Source organism: Halichoeres trimaculatus, unplaced genomic scaffold (genome assembly GCF_033239565.1).
Source record: "Halichoeres trimaculatus isolate MK-OKI-2021-1 unplaced genomic scaffold, fHalTri1.1 fHalTri1_scaffold_35, whole genome shotgun sequence".
In the NCBI taxonomy this organism is placed as follows: domain Eukaryota; kingdom Metazoa; phylum Chordata; class Actinopteri; order Labriformes; family Labridae; genus Halichoeres; species Halichoeres trimaculatus.
The window spans coordinates 145,003-169,569 of NW_027437213.1; the positions used below are offsets into that span (position 1 = coordinate 145,003).

General features: G+C 39.8%; 1 long non-coding RNA gene across 1 annotated transcript; it reads right to left on the reverse strand.

Annotated features, from left to right (window-relative positions):
* Positions 1 to 6,933: 6,933 nt before the first annotated feature.
* Positions 6,934 to 16,975, reverse strand: LOC141786497 (uncharacterized). Its single transcript, XR_012597798.1, has 6 exons — positions 16,890 to 16,975; positions 15,661 to 15,697; positions 15,297 to 15,334; positions 14,096 to 14,248; positions 13,917 to 14,009; positions 6,934 to 10,514 (listed from the first exon to the last, which is right to left on the reverse strand). It is a non-coding gene; the product is annotated as an uncharacterized LOC141786497 (long non-coding RNA).
* Positions 16,976 to 24,567: the final 7,592 nt, after the last annotated feature.

The following is a 24,567-nucleotide window of genomic DNA, read 5'->3' on the forward strand; positions in this document are numbered from 1 at the left end:
AAATGTTAAAACACTAAGAGTCACATCAGGAACCGTTTCACATGAGTGGGAGCATTATGTGAGTACAAAACCCTACACAGATGTTAATGAGACAATACAATACAAAACCTTAACCATCTACTGACCTGCAGAATAAAGGTAGAGGCTCAGAGTCAGGACAACAGGAGCACTCGGATCTTTCTCCAGATTGCGTCTAAGGGGAGTGAGATTTTTTTCCCTAGGATGAAATCGGGAAATCCACGCCCCCAGCCCATGTGATTGGTTCCTGCAGCATCTCTTCTTCTTCTGTGTAATCCTGCTGATTTGTCATCGAGTGCGTTTCATGCGCCACCATCGGTCTCCGAGGGAAATGAGGCTTAATAACATTTAAAATGTCACACTACTTTAGAATTACCACATATTAAATTTCAATTCAAGAACTGAACACTTTCAACACAGCGTGGTGAGAGCGGCGATGTAATTGCAGTGAAAATATAAAAACCATTCGAGCATTCGAGGTAGAAGTGTGTGGAAGTGTGGAAGTGAGAGACGTGGAGGGTTTTATAGCCCACTACCCCTCCCCACGGATCAGTTTGGAAATGGCCCTTAATGTGGCGGACACTCCGCGAGAACGCGCAAACGGAGGGGTAAGCTGGTAGGGAGAGTGTGTAGGGGGCGGTTTGAAAAAGGCCCTGGGTGCATCCGAATAGTCCTTTTTTGATAAGGAACCTTCCTAACAGAAGAAATGACCCGGAAGCATTTACGCGTCGGCCATGATAAGTGCCGTTCGAATTCTCCAAAAGTTAAGGAAAGGAGGGTCGTTGCTTCCTTTAATATCTCCTTTAGCTTAGGAAACACCGGACCATCCTTTTCAAAAGGAAAGGAGAAGAAAACGCCCCATAATGCCTTGCGGCAAGTGACGTGTATAAATACGGCTCCTGCCGAAAGTTTATGGAAACTTATGATGGAGAAGGGACAGAAATTATGTGCGAGACTGTTGCTTTTCTAACATTTACCATCATGTGTCTGCCTGAATGTGTTTATTGTGTTCACGATGTATGAACCTCAAAAAGATTTATAACCCGAAACGTTTGGTTGCAATTCCGAACTGAAGCAATGGATCACTAGTGATAGAAGTAATAATGTTTATTAAAATAAATAAAAGAAGGACAAATGAGGAATATTACAATACTCCAAATATAATAAATTCAAACAATGTTCATAATGATATATGTGAATGAAACAGGGGGTGTAGTGTTTCTGACAGTCTGCTGTATTATCCAAGACAGTCCTCTTGTGTTATTAGGCAGATTGTCAACATTTATAGATGCTCTCACGAACCTCACAGCTGTGAGCAGGAAACACACACTGTATGACCAAAGACAAAACACCATCACATCTCCGCTGATCATGGATTATTGATGTTAGCCGGTGAAGACAAGAAACAATGTGAGATAAGGCACAGGACAAATGCGCTTCTTGTAGTTCATTTTTCAAACATTGTAGTTCGTCGTGACTTCGTCACAAGTAATTGTCGTCACATAAATATGACATCAAAGTGAAAGTGTAGTCGAATTCCTCTTTGGCCGCAGTTCTCCTTTCCTCTCATCTTTTCCCCTCCTTCCCTTGACCCTGTGACGTTTTTTATCGGGGTTAAGGTAAAGTGGATAGGAAAGGCCTTAGGAAGGACTATTCGGATCCACCCTCTGAGGGGAAGGCGGGGTGTTCGTCCACAGTAGGCAACCGGGGTGCGCGACTACAGTGACAAGGTTCCGCTTTCTGTTTCTATCCCTTATTGATACATATGTTCACAGTGATGCATCTCAAAATTCTAAGTAAAACTCTTCTTATTGACGAAGCATATTTATAAAGAGTGAGGCAACAAACAAAGGTTGATCCATGCATCAACAAAAACAATAACCATACTAAATGTGGTTACACATATTTAGGTGTACCACAGTGGCCCAACTGAAAGACCATTTACAGGCTCAGCAAACTTTTGCAGGAGTTTGGAGTTTATTAATTTTTAATTTTTTTTTTTAATTTATTTGATTTACAGGGACAATGCATATTAATAGACATTTACAGTAAATATGCCAGAGTTAGCCAAAAGGCTAATTTTCATCTGTAGTCCCTGGCCAGATGTTAAAATGGTCAACCTAAAAAGCACAAGATGAAATAAAACAGAGCAGAATGAGAGAATGCAGAGTTCGTTATTAAAAAAAAAAAAAAAAAAAAAAAAGAAAAGAAAAGAAATCAATAAAATCACACCCTAAAGTTAAACAGTACTAGGATCTGAGAGAGAAGAAGAGAGAGACAGAAAGAGAGAAAGAGAAATAAAATAATAATTATAATACATAAGGGTAAATAACCACATATATGAAAAAGAGAGGCAGCTGCATAAGGTAGGTTTCCAAATCATGCAAAGCATATAAAGAATCAACAGAGAACACAAAATACAAGGCCATGCAAGTAAGACATAAGGTATACCAAGGTACTGTTAACACAGGACAGATCTATATAAAAGCATATGATTATTAAAATAAAGCATGCATGACTGGGTTGAGCAGCAGAGGAAAGAGAAACAAAACCAAAAATGCAACATAGCACAGAAAAAAACATATACAGTTGGCTCTTGCATGCACAAGACAATTTTGCAGAAGGCAGACATGATGTAGCAGGGACAGGGGTAATGGTTTTAGTGCTGGCAGTTTTGACTTTTTATAAGCCACTGTTTTAAGTAAGACCTGAATGACTGATATGTGTTGAGCTCTCTGACAGTAGATGGTATGTTATTCCATTCTCGAGAGGCTTGGACAGAGAAAACTGACTGACTAAAAGTGCTTTTTCGAAGAGGGATAATGCAGTCTCCTCTTGTGACTCCTCTTGTGTGATGGGAATTTGTTCTAAGACTGACAAAATCAGAAAGCGGTGGGGGAGCCATATCGCGTGTGATTTTATAGACGAGACATGCATTTATGTGTTTTACCAAGTTTTCCCAGCTTAGAAGCTTATGCTTTTTCAGAATCTCACAATGATGAAATTGTTTTTGTTGTTTGTCAAAGACTTTAAGTGTTTGCTTATACAAAGACTGAAGTGGTTTCAAGGTTGTTTGACCAGCCTGGGACCAGCTAGTTAGACAGTAGGTCATGTGACAAAATATCATTGAATGCATGTACATCTTGGCTGCTTCGGTGGACATGGAGTTCCTGATAACTCTGAAATTTGCAAGGTTAAACTTCACCTGTTTACAGACTTTTTTTACATGTTCCCTGAATTTTAGATTAGAATCAAGAATAACACCCAGGTATTTAAATTCTTTTACAATCTGTAGCTTTTCACCTGATACAATAATATCAGGGTCTTCAGAGTCACCTGTTTTAGAGAAGAACATTCCAACTGTTTTAGATAAATTTAGTTGGAGACAGCACTGATTGAGCCATGCTGTGATTTTAGCCATTGCATTGGTCAGTTTTAGAGCTACTTCTGCTTTGGTCAAGCCATGTACATACAAAACAGTGTCATCAGCATACATTTGGATATAAACCTCAGGACACACAGATGGCAAGTCATTGACATACAAACAGAATAGGAGTGGGCCCAATATGGATCCCTGCGGAACACCAGTTGACAAGTAAAGGGCTTCAGATTGATGGTTATATATTCGCACAGTTTGATATCGATTATGAAGATATGACTCTACCCATTTAAGGGCATCAGAAGAAAAATTAAATGTGGATAACTTAGATAAAAGAACCCCATGATTGACAGTGTCAAAGGCTTTCCTGAGGTCCAGAAAAACAGCACCTACAAAGCCCCGACCATCTAGTAGTGACTTGATTTTTTCGATAAGGAAGCAATTTGCAGTCTCGGTTGAGTGGTTAGATCTGAAGCCAAACTGCATTGGATGCAGATGAAAAGAACTGTTGTTCAAGTAGTGTATAATTTGCTCAGCTGCCCATTTCTCTGCAACTTTGGAAATTACTGGTAAAATACTGATAGGTCTATAATTACAGGGGGAATGGGGATCACCGGATTTGTAAATTGGTGTGACAACTGCTGATTTCCATACTGTTGGAAATTCTCTTTCAGATATTGAGAGGTTAACAATACTTGTGACATGTTTGACAAGTGTTGGACAAAGATTTTTTAACATGGTGGTGTCCATTCCAAAAACATCTTTTGCTCTCGATGGTTTTAGAGATGTAATGATTTCTGAGATTTTTAAATTATCAGCATTTTTAAAACTGAAAGGTGGCTCCATTGTGTTTACTGTATGCCCACCTTCAGGGTTTGTAGAGAATCCATCTGCAATAGATGTCACTGAATCAACAAAGTACTGATTAAGAGCTCCAGCTACCTGGGCTGGGTCCTTTACCAAGTTTCCATTTAGATTAAGTTCGATTGATTTGCCTGTATTGTGATGTTGTCCGAGGAGCTTTTTTAGCTGGTTCCATATTATCTTAGGATTACCCTTTGCCTCACTAATAACAGAAATGAAAAAATCCGCCCTGGCTTTCCTCATTCCCCTAGTTACTTTATTTCTTAACTTGGAAAATTGGTATTTATCATGAAACAGTTTGGTTCTGATAGCTTTTTTCAAAGCAAGATCCCGTTCTTTCATTAATTTCAAAATGTCAGAGTTTATCCAAGGAAGGCTGTTTTTTTTACCTCTACACTTAATCTTTCGGGAAAATTCTTTGATGATCAGCTGCATTTTGTTCATAAATACAAAACTGCCCTCTTTTAAGTCCTTTTCAGAAAGTAGCTCAGTCCAGTTAAAATCCTGAACTGCTCTTTTAAAATGGTCCTCTTTGCACCTGGGGATCCTGACAGATTCATGTTCTGGGACATGAGAGGGGCTGAATCTCCTATTTGTTAATTTTCTGGCCACCAGTACAAGATTATGATCAGAGAGTCCAGTAATCATATTGAGAGATTTTGTGATTCTCTCAGGCCTGTTACTGAATACCAGGTCAATCTGAGTTCTGGTCGATTGAGTTATTCTTGTTGGACCCATAATCAGCTGTGAGAGGTCATAACCATCAGTTATTTTTTTGAGGTTTTTTCTTTTTAACTTGTCTTCCCAGTTAACATTTAGATCTCCCATTACTATCACCTCTTTTTTAAAATTGCATTCTTTAAGCATGTTTTGGAGTTTTTCATAAAAATCATTGTTAGCGGAGGGTGGACGGTAAATAACAATGAGAACAAAAGACATTTGTGGTGATAGAGTGATATTCAAACCAATACATTCAAGTTCACGGTTTACCCAAGTCAATTCGTGACATTGTATACAGTCTTTTACGTAAACCATAACTCCGCCCCCCTTTGATGTCACTCTGTCTCTTCTGAAGATTTGATAGCCTGGCACTTCGATTGATGAAGATGGTGAATATTTTTGCAGCCAAGTCTCTGACAAACAGAGGAAATCTAAATTCGAATCAAGAAGTAGATGATGAATTTCCTCACTTTTAGATACCAGACTTCTTATGTTTAAATGTCCACCGAATAGTCCCTTAGGTTTTACTCTTGAGTCCCATATCATTCTGGAGTGATTGACAGTTTGAAAAACTCTCCACTTCCTGTTTTTCGCGATCGCTTTATTGATTATTTTTTCCCGGGTTGGATTAGTTACACCCGCGTGTAGATTAACGTGACCTTCATTCCGGATAACAGTTTTTAATGATGATCGTGCATGTGGAATGTCACCTTTGATGTTTGCTGCGGCCGTGTGTCTCTGTTGGTGTGGTGTCCTCGCGGCGCTCCTTGGCAGGGGACCGCCATCCAGACAATCCGGACATCCCCGCGATGGTGACCCGTCCTCCCGCACCGAGGGAAGCACACCCGGTCCAGGCCATGGAAGCATGCCAATCCCACCCAACGTGCTGACCGGCACATCTCCCACGAACCCCGTGTCTATGGTGCCGCTCGGAGAGGCGACACGATCAGCCAGGTCAGAGTGCGGTTCCTCGGTGTAATTTGGCATGTCGGCATACATCGTGTGTACCTGAGAGAAGGTAGTATTGCTCCACCGGGCTGTGTACACAGTGCGGGATTCATCCTGTGCTGGGTTGTTTTCCGGGCCAGGACACTGATGAATATCTCCGGATAGCAAGAGGCAGATGATGATAATCAAAGTGTGGCTTCGTTGCAGTTTGTACATGGCTTTGGTGCGTTTTGACGCCCGGTTGTAGAGAGACGGATAGATGAATGAGACAACAAAGATGTGTCTCCCGAAGCCGAAATGTTTGTTTATTTGGTTTGTGAGGAGGGTTTGCTCCTCAGCTGCACAGTTTGGGTTCAGAGCATCTCCAAATAAAATTGATCTCTTAAAAACCTGTCTGGTGTCATGATGCTTTAGCATACCTGTTAAAAATACGTATAAAAGAAGAGGTGCAAGTACACCTGTCCTGCCTGCCGCCATCTTGAAATCCTACCTCAAGCTGATTCTGGTGTGACATCATAACTTTACAATAATTAACTTTTCTCAGAATATTCTAACCTCACTGAAAAAAAACCATTGGTTGAACGTAAAAAAAATTGAGGTAATCATTCACATCCAATATTCTTTGGTTGACTCAATGTAAAATAACGTGTTCAGTTTAATCCAATTTCTTTTAATCCAAGCAAACTGTTTTCTGACAGTGAGGCAAACTAATTATGTTGAGTTGACCTAAATTAAAAACGAATGTCTTCATTGATTCAATGTAAATATTCTGTTCAGGGTAACCTAAAATGGTTACATTTGAATGTAAATAAACATTAAAGCAAATCAATTATATTAAATTGCCCTAAATTAATAAATATAAACTTTTTTACAGTATAGCATATGCAGAAATGAAATTTTAAAAATGCTTAAAACATATTTTGAAAAAATAAAGAATACTGTCAAAATTATTTTACAACAAATGTAATTATTGTTCCATTGTTTTGAAACATTTTGGAGCGGTGAAACATGCAAACATGAAAACATGTTCACTCTGGTGAACTGAGCAATTACAGTACAAATGTTACTACTGCAATACAAATTCCATCACTTTTCTAAAGGATTTGTGGACTCAAGAGTATTTTAAAACAAGTAGCCAACTCTGCCCTGGGATGGTTGGTAAACAACTATGACAAAATCTTCAACAAATACTGAATACTATAGTGAACAGGCATTGGTTTTAATGCTTTTTCTTTTCCTCAGACACTAAAACAAACCTCAAACACTTACAATTGCAACGAACATGCAGTAAAGAAGAGATGCATGCAGAGATAAAGAAGCCTTTCCGAGGATGTCGTGCTGGTGCAAAGTTAAAGGCCAGGAGATGGAGATACAAGCCCTTTCTTCCTTCAGTCATCATTGGGAATGTCAACTCTCTGCCCAACAAAAAGGATGAACTAGAGATACTGGTGAAGACACAAAATGTATACCGTGAGTGCAGCCTCATGTGCTTTACTGAGGTTGAGTCAAAACATCTCTGATTCTTGTGTGGATATCCCTGGCTTCACGCTGATACGTCTGGACAGAGACACCAAAGCTAGTGGCAAGTCAAAAGGTGGAGGACTGGTTTTATACATCAATCAGAGATGGTGTAATCCTGATCATACTACAGTCAAGGTGAAGATGTGTTGTCCGGACATTGAACTGTTGGCAGTTGGGATGAGGCCATATTACCTTCCCAGAGAATTCAGTCATATAATAACAATCCTCGTGTACATTCCACCCAAAGCAACTGCTGAAGTTCCATGTGATGTTATCCAAGAAACTGTTGCCAGGCTACAGACTCAACATCCTGAGGCTCTCATAATAATATCTGGAGACTTTAACCATGTTAGCCTCTCCTCTTATCTCACTGGATTTAAACAGTTTGTTAATTGCCCAACCAGAGTGAACAGAACACTTGATCTTCTATATGCCAACGTCAAAGATGCATACAGTGCCACTGCATTACCACCACTGGGCAGGTCGGATCACAATCTGGTTTTACTTCAGTCTTGTTACAGATCCTGCTTATTGAGGCAGCATGCAACTACTGTAACAGTTAGAAAATGGACACCTGAGGCCAGTGAGGCTCTGAGAGACTGCTTTGAGTGCACAGACTGGAATGTATTGTTAGAAACAGATGAAAATAGTATAGATATTGATAAACAGGTTGACTGTTTTACTGAATACATCAACTTCTGTAAAGACAATATCATACCATCAAAGACTGTACTCCGTTTCCCCAATAACAAACCCTGGATCACAAGTGACATCAAGGATATCCTCAATCAGAAAAAGGAAGCCTTTAGAGATGGCGACAAAGAACGGCTCAAACTGGTGCAAAAAGTGCTGAAGAGGAGATTAAGGGAGGCTAAGGTGAAATATAAAAAGAACATTGAGAGAAAACTACAAAATAATAACATGCGGGAGGTGTGGAGAGGAATCAACAACATCTCTGGCTATAACACAAAGACAAGGCAGCCAATTGTGGGTGATGTTGAACGTGCTAATGAATTCAACCAGTTCTTCAACAAGTTTGACACAGCGACCACTTCCTCTTCTACTGCTGCTCCTTCTACACATCTGTGTCTCTCCACCACTCCTGCTACATCCCCTCTTACACCTGTGCCTCTTCCACCGTCACCGTCTGTCACAGCTTTAGGAGTGAGGTTAGAGTTAGGAAGACTGTGCTCAGGGAAGGCTGCTGGTCCAGATGGTGTGTGTCCAAGACTGCTTAAGGACTGTGCTGCCCAATTGTGTGAACCCCTTCAGAGGAACTTCAACCTGAGTCTACAGTTGGGTCAGGTCCCGGCTCTGTGGAAAACATCTTGTATTGTGCCGGTACCAAAACTCAAATGCCCAGCTGAACTTAACGACTACAGACCAGTTGCCCTCACCTCACATGTTATGAAAACCTTTGAGAGGCTGCTTTTACGTCTGTTGAGACTTGAGGTCAAAGACACACTAGAACCTCTGCAGTTTGCATATAGAAATCATATTGGAGTGGATGATGCAGTTATATACATGCTCCACCGTGCCCTGTGCTATCTAGAAGAACCTGGCACCTATGTAAGAATTATGTTCTTTGATTTTTCAAGTGCATTTAACACCATCAAGCCCATGTTATTGAGAGATAAGCTCAAAGACATAGGAGTGAACCCATCCTTTGTCTCCTGGATCACAGACTATCTCACAGAGAGGCCACAGTTTGTCAGGTTGGGAAACTGCGTCTCTGGGACGGTCATGAGCAGCACGGGGGCTCCACAAGGAACTGTTCTGGCTCCATTCCTATTCACACTTTATACTGCAGACTTCAAATACAACTCTGAGTCCTGCCACATCCAAAAATACTCAGATGACACTGCTATTGTGGCGTGTATCCAAAATGGACAGGAATCTGAATACAGGGATCTGATAAAAGCTTTCTGTGACTGGAGTCATAGAAATTGTCTCCTACTGAACACCTCAAAAACAAAGGAAATGATTGTGGATTTCCGAAAGTCTGGGCTCTGCCATCAGCCAGTTAACATCCATGGGGTGGACGTGGAGGTGGTGTCAACCTACAAATATCTTGGTGTACATCTGGACAACAAGTTGGACTGGTCCCTTAATACAGATGCACTCTTTAAGAAGGGGCAGAGCCGTCTCTTTTTCTTAAGGAAGCTCAGATCAATTGATGTCTGTGGAAAGCTGCTGCAGATGTTTTATCAGTCCGTGGTAGCCAGTGCTTTGTTTTATGGTGCAGTATGCTGGGGAAATAGTTTAAAGCAGAAGGACAAGAGGCGACTGGAAAAACTGGTGAAGAGAGCTAGCTCCGTGGTTGGATCCAGTTTGGACTCACTGGAGGCTGTGGTGGAAAGGTATACACAGAAGAAAGTGGAGGCCATCATCCGTCACTCTGATCACCCACTTCACAACATCATAGTCCAGAGGATCAGCAGCAGTTCTGGACGTCTTACCTCTGTGCGCTGCAGGACCGAGAGGTACCGAAGATCATTCCTCCCTGCAGCCATCAGAGTGTACAATTCTTTGCTTGGAAGAGTGCCAAAACAACTTGAATTTCCCTCCGGGGATTAATAAAGTATGTCTTGTCTTGTCTTGTCTTGTCTTGTAATGTGACTGGAACCTCCAGCATCAACCCCTCGTACTTTGAACTGCTTGAATTTTCAACTGGAAATAGATCTACACAAAATTAAACCACCAGTAGAAACAAAACAATGTAGTGAGTCAGTGCAACTAAACTTAGCCTAGTCTGAGCTGTACAGCTGGCTGCACAGTTTTTGTCAACTCTCGGGCTCATCTTTTTGCAATCAAGATCCATCAAGACTTTTTGCAAAAACTCAAAGGTGGATTCCAATTTCTTTGGATACTTCAGATTAAGTGTGTACATGAGCCTGAAGATCATGGTAAAAGCTGCTGCAACTGAGGGCAAATTATTGACAACCTCTGTTCCTTCAATGATTATCTTGATGTCTTTGGCTGGGTGGAGTGGACTCTCCCATCCTGTGATCAAGATGGCCATGGTAGTCTGCTTCAGCTTTTCAGCCTAATTTTCTGGAATATCCTGCCAAAAAAAAAAAAAAAACATTCAAAGATTCTAATGTGTTCCCATTTTATATATGGCTACAGTGGTCACTTTTATACCAAGATTTAACTTAAAATGAATGTGGTATCCACTGTAGTGGTATGCACTGTATTTACAGTGATCAGTCAAATGACCCAAGCACAATTTTCTCTTGTGCACCATAGAGCACATTGTGGTACGAGATGCAAGATTCACCTTCAGAAAAGTTGCAGCACTAACTAGAAAAGCACTCAGAGAGCACATACCTCTGCCAGCACCACAGTCCTCGACCATATTATGATTTTTACTATAAATATTACTCCTACCTTTATTTGATGTACATATTTAGATTCCTTGACCATAAAAACACTCCATTAGCAAACGGATTCATAATGATATCTATTTTATATCAGTAGTTATTCACAAAAATCACATTTTCGTCATAGTGGCCAGACGCTGATCCGGATCAACACCAAAATCGAATCAGTTCTTCCTTTTTTCCATGCTGAACATTTCCTGAAAACTTCATCAAGATCCATCCATAACTTCTTGAGTTATTTTGTTCACAGACTCACAGACAGACGGACAGACTCTCCCAAAAACATAACCTCCTTGGCGGAGGTAAAAATGTGTGCAACTTTTTGCCTTTCATCTCCAGGTATTTTAATTCATCAGTCATCATCCTGCTTTTTCTTCAGTCAAGTTCCCCCTTTTGTTCTTGTTTCATGTCTTGTTAAAGTGTTAAGTTTTATTTTGAAAGTTCACAAGTCTTTTCTTATTTCTGTAGATTTTGTTTCCTGCCTGGCACTGCCACACCTGATCCCTGATTGTGCTTCCCCAGCCGTCTCCTCACTCCCAATCACCTCATTGCCTTAACCCTTATGTCTTCCCTTGTCTTGTTGCCAGATTTTGTTCCTAGCAGGGTTCATACAGATTTTTCATGGTCAAATTCAAGTACTTTTCAAGGAGCTTCAAGGTCAATTTTCAAACTTTTCAAGTACTGTGAGCGGTTGTTAATTTCATAATGTTAAGAAATTGATGCGCACACAAAACAGCAATTTCATTGTGTTGAACAGCACATTTGTTCACAACTTCACAGAGAAGACTCGTATTTACAAAAAAAAACATTTTTTTCCTGATTCTTGTCTTTTTACTACTTCTCAAAGAACTGATTCTCATCACTTGCTGACGAAACTGGTATCATTATCTTTTAAACTAAGAGTATTAGGAGTATTATGAGGATTTATATTATATTTATTATATTACAACAATTTTTTTAATGCAGCTCCCTCCTTTGTGAAAACAACATCCCTCCACAGTAGATGGTCCACAAACAGGGCAGACTGGGAGAACAAATTAAACGCACCCTTCCCAACACCGTGTATGTTAATGAAGCAGCTGACAGCTCTCAGTGGATCAGTCTGAAGACAAACAGTGAAGTCATATCTCCTGTCCAGACCTTCAGAATTAATCTGAACACCTTGTAACAAACAACCACCCGTTAAAAACACCAGCGTTCAACACATGGAGCTTATCATTTAGCGCGAGCACATTAGCAGTAGCTCGCGCAAGCGTCAGCTGATGAGGAGGATGATTGACAGCGTTTTCTCATAATCTGACACAGACGTCATGTTGCAGCAGGACAAAAACACTGAAACAGGTGGTTTGACGCTGTCTCTCTGCAGTTCTGATCAAACATAACTAATGCTAAGTAAAATCTGTTACGCTAAGACTGCTGCATGCCAAAGTTGTGATCTCCTAATGAAGGAGAGCGTGAGGAGACGCGCTGATCCAGATGCATCTTGGGCAGATATCTACTTCATATAACCCTACAAAAACTCGCTGTCAGTTATACACAGATAGGGTATGACTATATATCCCACACTGACTTGCAGGAACGGAATATTCTGTGTGGAGCACCTGCAGTCCAAAACTGAAATCCGGCCAAGAAAGGGAATATTTTCTTTTGATTAAAAGATCGATCGATGTCAAATTTTGAAGATGAGGATCGTTTTTATTTTTGAGAATCGATTTTTTTTTAACCCAGCCCTACTTTTTTTGTATCCAGTTCTATGGTTTTTCTTATTCTCAAACAATGAGTAAGATAGCCACATCTCAGACGCTTATAATAAACCAAGCCGGTAGCGCGGCTTTAGCACAAACAAGCCATCTAACCGGCAGGTTATCACATGACCGTTGTTCATCTGTGCCGGGTCTCAATGAGAAACGCCGTTTCGTTCCTTCGTATGTACAGGGCGAGCCTCCCACTCCGCCGCGGCCGTATGCTCAGACCAGGCACGACCCGGTATTTGTAGACAAAACCTGTCACCGCCTGACCGCAGTTATTTTATAACCTGCCCCGACAAACACCCCCGGGCAACACTACCTTTATGTTAAATGGGACACTGCCTTCATCACTCATGCCTAGCATGAAGCATAATTTCATTTCATTTTCATTTCATAAAAAGGTGGTTAGCTTCAACAGGTAGCAGGCTAATTGGCTATTTAACATGTAGGGCTTCCAGGGTACCTCTCGTGGCTGGCGAGTGCCGACTTGCCCATAGCTTCCACTGCAATCTCCTTTTTACATACACTGCAGTATGCTGCACGGGGATTTGCGCTACATTTAATCCAAAATTTGTATTTTTCTTTCTCCAGCCAACGGTCATGCCTCCCGGCTTGCTGTTTAAGGAACAATCCTCATGGGGGAGACGTCACAACGCACATATAAACAGACCAGTTATGTTAAACCCGCAAGCCCATCAGATGGAACATTTTTTTTCCCCCACAATTTATTTTATTTCTCTCTATTTGATCGATCTGTTGAGTTAGGAAGCTGAGTAGTGAGTTATATACGATTATAAATTCAAGCATTCTCAAGCACTTGAATAGAAAATCAAGTACTTTCAAACCTTGAAAACACAACATGAAAAAATAAGCATTTTCAAGGATTTCAAGGACCTGTACAAACCCTGTCCTAGATTTTGTTCCTTTGTTTCACTGTGCAGTGCTCCCTCTATAAACATAGTTTGCTAACAATGTGTTTTGTTGAGATCTTTCCTTATGCCTGGTGTTTTTTGATACATCTGCTTATGAGTTCTTTTTGTTCTTAGAGTTCAAGCCATGACAATAAAATATGATTTATTCAAATCACAAATATCACCTCTACAGTCATAGCCCATTCATGCTACGGTCCAAATCTTTCATTTTTGCATAATGAGCAAGTCTCATAAACTGAGTATGACTGTAACACTGAGGCTTGAGAGATCAAAGACCTTGTATATATTCATGTGTATATATGCACAAGAGCCATTTTTAATGAAACCTAAACATACTGTATAAAAAAACTTTTTGCACTCAAGGTTAAAACCTCTTCCCTATATGTGAGTGAGATGCCCTTACCTGATATTCTTTGATCAAATGCTCAACAGGTTCCCCCAGGTACATCATCAGAGATGTGAAGATAGGCTCTCTTCTTGTGTTGATGTCCAAAGTCTGATTCAAAAAATGGTATTCAGTACAATCACAAACAAAAAATAAATATTTAGCATTCCTCAGACAAGAAACCCCTTCATAGATACCTCATCCAAAAGCTGTAAGACACCAGACATCTTCTGTCTTACAGCTCCCCCCTTCCGCCTGATAACCTCCAATAGTTTGGAGTGCTGGTCCAACTGTGCCAGTAACTTAGTCCCCAAGGGAACTGTTTTTATTCTCATAAACTCAGCATTGATCTATAAAACAAAAACAGAAGTGCATCCAAGATGAAGCTTGAAAACATATATTTTTCACAGCTACAATCACAGCTGACCACCTGAAAATAAGGACATCACCAATGAAATTGATGCAAAGCAACAAATTTGTACATAAAGTAGACACCAGCATGTATATTATGGTCCTGGCTGTATTTTTAAGATGGGGTGACATTCAAACCTGAAAAGAAAAAAGTAATAAGTTGAATTATTTCACATAAAAATCACTAGTTGCTTTTTTTGAAAAGAAAAAAAAAAAGTCCCCAAGTTGCCAACACAGCTGCTCACTATATCACAGCGGAGTGGGAGATGAAGGGCCCTGTGCAGGCACAAATGTCTGTGTGAAAATAATGTGGACATTGACCAGTTTTTAATTAACTTTCCATGTTCAAGGGAATAAGATTGACCCTATCCTGAAATTGAATTTGTTTTAAAATTACCTTAATAGCCATATTGGACATTTTTAATTGAATGTTGTCTTTTTTGATGAGCTTTCTTTCTGTGATGATTGTTGAGAAGGATGATATTTACTTAGGTGCGTTAGTAGAGCTTTCCAATAAACACAGGGGTAAGGATGGCCCCGCCAATAATGCAGATGGTAAAGTTTATAGTGTTTCAGAAGTTCAGATCTTCTTGACAATGAGTCGTCACAGTCTTTACATTTCCACATGCATGGATAACTGATGCAACATGAAATACAAGAGAAAAAAACAAGAGATATTTTTAATTTGTTGGGGTAACAACGCCATAAGTTTTATATTTACATTTTTTTATCTACCACGAAAACTAATTGAGATTAAAAATCTCTATTTCAAGAGGGTCCTGGAAAAGACAGCGGCACATTCAAAAGTTTTAAGCAAACACACAGTCATCACACATAAAACAAGACTTCAATACCTTAAGTTTATAGAATAGACCTGGAAACTGCCAAATCAATTTGTCAGATTTCATTTGAGCCAGTGCTATTATTGGGTCAAATTAAGTGTCCAATTAATTAAAAATGTTCTCATGATATTGTGAAGGAACTTACCACAAGTTATGAGGACAGGCCTCAGAGCAGCTAATTTCCTTGAAAAAGGAAACAATATTCTCTTGTTATTAATAAGCCAACACACTTAGTAGGTGCTAGATACAAATTGGGAACCATTAACATGTAATGTAAACTGGTTATACATATGTTTAGGCTTTATGTTGAGAATGGATATATTGTAAATACATAAAATGCAAAAATATAGTATATTTCAAGCGCACATCCTGCAGTCATTGTGTAAAATACAAACCTAGTGAGAATTAGCAAGACCCTGTAAAACTATCCATAGTAAGTTTTGGACAAACGATTATTTGGGCAGTGAATGATAAATTACATTTTTATAAGGTATTAACAACTAACTTACCACAATGGACAAGTCTGGAAGCTTTTCAGATGTTGCACTGCAAGATAAATAAAAAAAAAAAAAAAAACGTAAGTTAACTTTAGCTGAAGCCATACAGACACCTTTGGAAAAGAGCTATTTCACACTTACATAAAATATCATTGATTATTTAGTTGTTGTTTTTTTCTTTTCTTTTTTTTAGAAGACAGCTAGTACCCCGAAAATATGGGCAAGTTAATAAAGATAGAAAGCTCTGATAGTTTTGGCATTGTCATCGAAAAGGGACAATGCCTCCATCCTGACACTTACAAGCGCGCACATAATCTCTCTCCATAAACATACACACACATAACCCAGAAGCGGGTTAGTCTCTGTAGTTTTATTTGCACGCACCTACTGGCACTCCACGTGTTGTTCAACTCGTCCAAACTTGTACTTCACGGTCGACGAGCTCACGCTGTAGAGCAGGAATGTCCAACTTGTGCCATGGAGGGCCAAGAGGCTGCAGGTTTTCTTTCCAACCAAGAACTCCACCAGCTGATTCCATTGAGTACCTCACCTTCAAGCAGAGAGCAGGGGCTAATCAGTGGAATCAGCTGGTGGAGTTCTTGGTTGGAAAGAAAACCTGCAGCCTCTTGGCCCTCCATGGCACGAGTTGGACATCCCTGCTGTAGAGCATACACCGGTGTTTCGGATCAAAGAGTGCCCGTAATAAATAGTGACTTCCGGCCAAATGCGCTGCAGTCACAACAGCGTTGAAAATTATCTGGTGGCTGCCTCCTCCTTTAATGTTACATTTAAAAAGAAATGGGAATAAGTACATTTTCTCATTTTTTTTTCTCATTTTTCTCATTAATAAAGATAACTAAATATAGAGGCGAGGTCCATACCAAGCAGTGTGCCGGCAAAAAACCCGCGTTCGGCTACAGGTTACTCGTTAACACGGTCACTCTATAAACCGCTACACCCCTCATGGCTCCCGTTCACAGTACTAACACGTTACGCCGTCAAACATTTGAAACGACTCAAAAATGCATTCTAAGTTAACCAGTAATTTAAACAGGGATTGAACGTGCACTGTCGAAAAATTATAGCTTATTTGTCGTGGGCTATAAGCTAGCAAGCTGAGTTCAACAAGACAGCCTGGTGATACCATGGCAGACGACCCAAAGGGCGGTTTAATAGATGAACGGGGTGATAAAACCATGGTTGATGTCACAGTCTAAAAACGCATTTTTGTCTTTTATTACCTGAAACAAAGTTTCCCTCCACCCAGGAGTTGCAGAGGCTGAAGATGGACTCGGCCGTTCCCGTCAGATCCTCAGGTTTCGTTTTCCGGAACACGCATGCGCGAAACGATCAACACCTGATCCGTTCAGGTTGATTGAATGAGTCATTTCATTTTGATGTCAAATTGCAAACTCATATTGAAACGAAATAAAAAATATTGATTCAGTCAGAAGTACAAACCTGAAAATATAGTTTAAATCTGAAAACGATTTTTTGAGTCCATATAATGTGAATTTATACATTAAATGAACAACAGCAAAGTTTTACTTTTTTCAGTGCTTTGAGACACTGAATTTGGGGGTTTCATTATCTGTGAGCCATAATAATCAACTTTAAAAAAAAATAGATGCTTCAAGAATTTCACTCTGTGTGCCGTAGATAGATTTACAATATAGAAATGAGTGACCAAAAAATCAAACTTTTTCATGATATTCTCTTTTTTCGAGATATACCTGGAGCAATGCTACTCAGAACTACAACACAGAGTACAAGGTGCTCCTGGAAATTGTACTTACTTAGTACCAGTGCCAAGTTCAGTGTATCTGTGGGATTCTGGAGGAGTCCCACTGTCCACAGTTGTTGTTCTGTTCTTAGGGAGTGATTATCCCAATCCACCCTGGAGACATCAAGGTCCCTTTGCAGAAGCGGAAAGGAAACATGCTGGACACAGAAGAGGTGGATGCTATTGGAGGGATCTAGAAGACCTTCATCTTCAAGGCTGTGAAGAGTCTCATAGTGCACATTTGTTACAGCCATCCTTGCATCTCGCCATAGACGTTTTATTCTATTAGAGAAAAAGTACAATTAACTTCGAATTCTCAAAGTGCATTTGTTCTTTTTTTTTTATCATAGATGATTTTTTTTTTTTTTTACTGAAAATTATATATAAATGCATAAATACCATTCATTGTGCACCCTCTTTCCTGACAGGAAACTGCCCCTGCCACACCCCCTGATAGTGAACATGCATCGTGCTATGTCAGCATTTTCAACTCCTTGGTCTCACTGATCACACTTTGTGCAGCACGAACAGCTCAGTAAAAGCATGGTTGATAATCTCCGGCATCTCAACCTGGCTGGAAAATATTTTAAAAAGTTGCATCCCCTGGTTGACAACAGTCGACATCGAGGGGCAATTTTTGTGTGACTTGAGAAAGTTTGATTAGAAGCCTCTGAAGAAATTCCCGTTTTTAGTTCCTCCTAGAAAAAAAATAGCTCCATGCATCTTTTTCTTTCATCAAATTAACTTTTGAACTTAAAAGGAGCAAAAAGAGCACAACTTTATGTTGAAACGAAACATGCGCACTGCAGTTTATCTGTAATCTATCCCGGTAGTTTACCTTCATTTAAACTTGCAAACACTTGCCACAAGGGATGAATGGAGCAATAAAATGTTTTGAAGGTCTGGAAACGTGTGATGATTGGCACATGGAGGGAGCTGACATATTCACAGTTCCTCCAGCATTTATTCACTGTAAGAAGACAGTAAAACACATGAATTGTCTTCTAAAATTTCCCTTGTACTTCTGTTCCTTCAGCGGTGCTACACGACACAACTGTGACATCTAGTGGACGAAATAAACAATTACATGCCGCTAGATGTCTGAACGGTGCTGCACTGAAACCTGTGACCATCGGAAAATGTGACCGCAGGGGCGATGACGGGCATTGGCTATGTGTGCATTGTTCAAAAAAGAGGAGGAGAAGTTGAGTTACGTAAATGTCGTTCTCAAAGATTCATCTGGGGTAAACGTTTGCAAAATCTGTAGACATTGTGTGTAATTTATTCAAAGCAGTTGATTGATGTTGCTTTATTTGCTACCCACGAGTAAGCACCGCTTGTGATGGCTTCCTACTGATAAAGGAGAAACCATCGTATATACAGCTTCATAACCCAGGAACTGAAAACCCTACATTAGATCAGGCGACTTTTAAAGGAAATATGTACTATAATCATAGTTTGCTAAGAGCTACATTTTATGTAAAAGTCTATATGAACTGTTTCAAATATGTAGTTCGCTGTGCCTGCTCTCATGAGATACATGTATAAATCCTTTTAAATTTACGTTTTAGTTTATCTATATACTTATCTTCACGATCGTCATGTAATGTAATCCCTCTAAACATGTTGAATAAATAGGTAAAAATTTAAAATGAGCGTTGTGGCTATAATTTAAAAAAACAACTATTTAAGAACATGCTGTAAGGAGACAACAGCGTAGCCATCAGATAATGTGACCCTGCTTTACTCACATATTAACTGATTAAATCACCCACATAACTTTTATGTGGACATTTGTCATCTCTCACATTGATCTGGACTCAAGTATTCCTATTATGGATCATCATACAGTCAGAAACAGAGCTAGGCGCCGCCCTGTTGGCTATGGCTGCCTTTTGCAGCAGCTCTCTCTTTTTTTGTCCATTTCTTGTCTTTTTTTTTTTGTCTCTTTTTCGTAATTTTTGTATTTGGAGTAGATCATTTCTTTATTTGGCTCATTTGTTGGTCATGGACACCAAACTTTTTGTGGCTTCAGTGATATTTTTACTATTTTTGCTCCTGTGTTTGTCTGGAGATCCTACATGTAACCATGGCCACATTGTTTACATGTGAACTCAGCTGTTAGCAGTCTGTAGCATGTCAATGCTAACTGGTGTAAGGCCTGATGTCTTCCCACAAAGTGAGGAGAAGGAGGTGAGGACGACATGATGGTTCTCAGGTGTGAGCTAAGAAGTGACGATATGGACCTGTCCTTCCATCCATTGTTATTGGGGACGTAGGATCTATCTCCAATAAGATGGACGAGCTAGCTGTGCTAACCCAGCAATAGAGGGAAAACCAGAGGGCAGAGTTGCATCATGCTATTCACAAACATGGCTAACGAAGCTAACATCAGACACCAACGCCATGTTGGAAGAGCTTCACCTGCTGTGAGCAGACAGGATACAGGAGACAGAGATGGAGCATGACTGAAGAAGCTCAGTCCTGGACCCTGTGGCTGGTTGAACTGGAGAATGATGGACAAGCTGTCATCATCTATTTTCTGATGGACCTTTTTGCACTTTCTTACTTTTGTTTTCTTGATTGCTGCCGTGATTTCAATTTCGTTGTACATGTTACAATGACAATAAAGTTCTATTCTATTCTTTTCTGTTCTATTCTCACCCACCCAATCAACACAATCCCCCGAACGTGTATAATGGCACAACACAGATGAACATGACAAAACTTACACACAATAAACATAGATAAATACGGGGAATGAATTGATACAGACAACAGAGCCTCTCCTTCTCTTTTAGCGAACCCCCTTCAGTCGAGGATGCATCTGCCAGAATACCTTACACATTCTCGGTCCCACATAATCAAGAAAGGGAGTCCATATATGATGAAATGTTCCAATTTTCCTTTTTGGTGCGATATGTCAAATAATCTATGGGAAGCAGAGCAAATATAACTTTGTGCCATTCTGAGAGGGTTGGTGGCTTTTCTGAAATCCATTTAAGTTACAAACTTTCTTGCAGCATAGGTCAACATTCCACAGTTTTTCATTATAGGTGTTCTTGATTTTAACCCAAACAAGAAGGCATACAAGGGTCCATTCTCCAATCCTTGTTAAAAAGCACACTTTGAAACATTTTTCCCCAAAAATTCCTTTATATACACACATAAGACTACATAGTATGTATAAAGCTACTGATCTCTGTGTTACACTTGGTACACTTTTAGACTTCTGAAGGTCCATTCTCTTTCTAAGATGAGGCGATATCTTTATTCCTGTTTGAAATGCTTTTTTTCTTCCCTCACATTTATCTGAATCACCCCTTTAGCTAAGCATGAGTAGCAGATCTGCACAATATTGGGGCCATATTTTTGGTTCCATGATATCAGTTTCCCTTTGCAACCAAATACTACAACAGGGCCCAAGTGAGTATGAGGCCCTACGGCTTTTCCGTTGCTAGGCGCTACCCAAGTAGCTGCCTGTTGCAGCAGCTCTCTCGTCTTTGTCGTCTCTTGTAATTTTTTTGTCTCTTTTTCGTAATCTTTGTATTTGGAGTGGATCATCACTTTGTATGGTTCATTGTTGGTCACGGACACCAAACTTTTTGTGACTTCGGCGATATTTTTGACTACTTTTCTCCTGTGTTTGTCTGGAGATCCTACATGTAACCATGGCTGCATGTTTACATGCAAACTCAGCTGTTAGCAGCCTGTAGCATGTCAATGCTAACTAGTGTAGGGCTTGATGATTTCCCTCGAGCTGAGGAGGAGGAGGTGAGGACGACGTGCTGGTTCTCGGATGTGAGCTGGGAGGTGACGACGTGGACCTGTCCTTCCATCCATTGTTGTTGGGAACGTGGGATCCAGCCCCGGGGGAAGGACGAGCTACCTGTGCTAACCCAGCGGCATCGTGCTGTCCACGGACGTGGCTGACGGAGCTGACAATGGACGCTGGTGCCACAGTGGGCAGACAGGATCCAGGAGACAGAGACTGAACAGACTGCTGGGGAGGCTCAGTCCTGGACCCTGTGGAGGTGGAGACTGGCTGGACTGGAGAGTGGTGGACGAGTGGTGGACGGGATGTCGTCATCTAATTTCTTATGGACCGTTTTGCACTTTCTATACTCTTTCTTACTTTTGTTTTCTTAAATGCTGCGGTGACTCCTGAATTTCCCCTCGGGGATAAATAAAGTATTTTCTATTCTATTCTATTCTATTCTATCTATTCTATCTAATTTCTTATGGACCTTTTTGCACTTTCTTTACTCTGCCTTACTTTTGTTTTCTTAAATGCTGCGGTGACTCCTGAATTTCCCCTCGGGGATAAATAAAGTATTTTCTATTCTATTCTATTCTAGGCAAATTACATTTGGGGGCCCCCTTACACTGAAGCACAGACTTCTGTAAATGAATGCTGTATCATTCACACATGGTTATCGTTCACCAACACTTAATCTCTCACGTCCACTATAAAGTACACTATATCTCTTCAACATAATGCGAAGCACTCATAATTTTTATGTCTTTGTTAGAGATGTGGTCTTGTATTAATTTACACCTTAGGATTAAATACTCTGCATGCAGTCACTGCTGTTTACTGAACAAGTATCATTGAATTGCTTTTGGTTTGCAAACTGAAAATTTCAACACACACTCACTGCGCTCAGGAGTTCCATAAGAGACAGGATGCTCTAACTGAAGTGTGTGATGAAGTAGGGATGGAACGGTTCACAAAATCCTCGGTTCAGTTCTTATCACGGTTTTGTAGTCACGGTTATCGGTTGAGTTGGGTGTAAATTGTTGTTGTTTTTAACACCTCAGATTACTATATACCCAAATAATCCACTATTAACAGATTATTTTTAATCAATTATATCATGTATAGTCATGAAAGACCTGAAAGAATAAGACTGTTTACCATTTCGAACATCATTACAGCTGAGTGAAACATTGCCAGTTTCAACGTGCCAACTCCTCAGTAAGGAAAGTCACTATTGACTGTCCACAAAGTCACTAAAAGTCACTAAATGACGCTGCTGTCTAATCTGCAGAATAATTCATGTGCATGTAATTGTCATGGACTTTGTAGGGCAGAGAAATAACAATGTAAGAGAGAAAGCAGGTAAAACACAACATCATAATCAACTACAAAATTACTACAACTACAAATTAACTGTCTTCCGTCCATACTTTTTTTTTTAATGTCTAAATAGCAACCCTCTTCCTTAATCTGGGCCGGGGATGATAGAAGTGACCATAATGAGACACACACTTGCGTGATTCATGTGAATGCAGGAGGAGACTACTGTGAGTGAGGAGTAGAGGTGGGCGGAACAATACAAATATTGATAATATCGTGTAAAAGAGCAATACTGTAGTTTAATTTTTTTCTCCTGCACCCCCACCCCCACCCTCTCCTGATTTTTGATGATGACAATCACGTGGCTAAGCCGCACCAGGAAAACAAAAAAGCAGACTCCAAAAAAGGGGTTTGTTCCAAATTATTTTCACAACATTTATTCTGGTGTGGTATTTCATTAAACTTTACTCTTTTAAAAAAATGAGTGCAATAATGGGGGAACATTTTATTTGTTTACTTATTTTTTGTATTATAGTCTTTAACTCTGTACCCTAAAGAAGAATTTGTATTAATTTTACCTTAAAGCGATAATTTTTGGCACTTTAGTTTCCTTTAAAAAAAAAAATCCCAATGTTTTGGGTAAAATTTGTTTTGTTACCGTTGTATTGTTTCTTAACATATAATTTATAATGACACGAGCCTTACAGAAGTGACACGGCTGGTTGTCTTGCTGTGTTTTCCTTTTGACCTCATTGTCCTTTTGTATTTTTTTTTTTTTTTTTTTTTTTTTTGATTGCTTTTGTTTGGTTTTATTTTTTGTGGCAATGTAGCTAAGGTGTTTCTCACTTGTGAGGTTGTAGCTTGGTGGTTTAGATCTTTTTCTTGTGGCCCTCTCTTGTGAATGGATGGGGATCAGGTCACTGAATAGCTCCAACAGACTAAAATGAGACAAAAATAGACTACACGTGAATGTACACATAAACTCAACTTTCGTTTGTGTGTGTGTGTGTGTGTGTGTGTGTGTGTGTGTGTGTGTGTGTGTGTGTGTGTGTGTGTGTGTGCATGCATCTGTGTGTATGTTTTTCATTTAGGCTTTACATGATGAAGTATCACCTACTGTGGAAGTGGTTGGTTCTTCCCAGAAAGTAGTTTATTCCTGGGGTGTAAAGACAATGATCTTCACTGTCTTTCCACATGCAAATGTTTTTGCAGCTCTGTGCAATATTATTTCACATTTTGTCATTCATTGCTTTGTACCACAACTTTATTTAGTTTTTATTTTACATGTTTTGCATTTTCAGTTGTCATGCACTGCTTTTGTGCAATTAATTTCACAGTTTTGCATTGCAGTATTTGGTGTCAGCCTTTCAACGCATTTTCTGCAAGGCACCTTTCCAGTTCAATATTGTTCAGCCTGAATACTGAAGATAAAATTGTTTTGCGGTGATTTCACTTGTAGTCACATGCTGCCATCTTGTGGTCACAATGTACAGCTTTGCACGTTTTAGTTCCAAGTACCATAAAGGCAGTAAAACTTGCTGATATCGCATTCTGAAGCACATAAAAATATTGTGATTTTTTCACTAAAAAGCAACAACCGCTCATGTTTTTAGAAGCCATAGCTGAGTTTCTACCTTTGCAGAGTGAAATAGCACGTCGTTACAACTCATTCAAAAAGTATTACCTAAAGCTATGTGACATGAGCTTAAAAGCAATTATGTGTTAATTAAATACTGATCGAAATAAAGAGCACATCACAGTTTTGTGCATATAAGGCTGTGCAGAGCAAAAAACACCATGTCATGATTCAATTTATGATTTGAGATGCTGAAGACATCTTTATTGCGTCTGTCAGCTTTTTGTAGGTAACCCAAGCGTTTGATGTTTGATTTTGAAAGCTTTTTGTTCATCATTCAAAATCACTCTTGAACACGTCTTTTCCGATTGTTTTCTCCTGGATATGAATGCAACACAGGAAAAGTCTACGGAGGGCAGAGATAGCAGAAATATGATATGATGACAATAATCACAACAGTACTATGCCGGATGCCAAAAC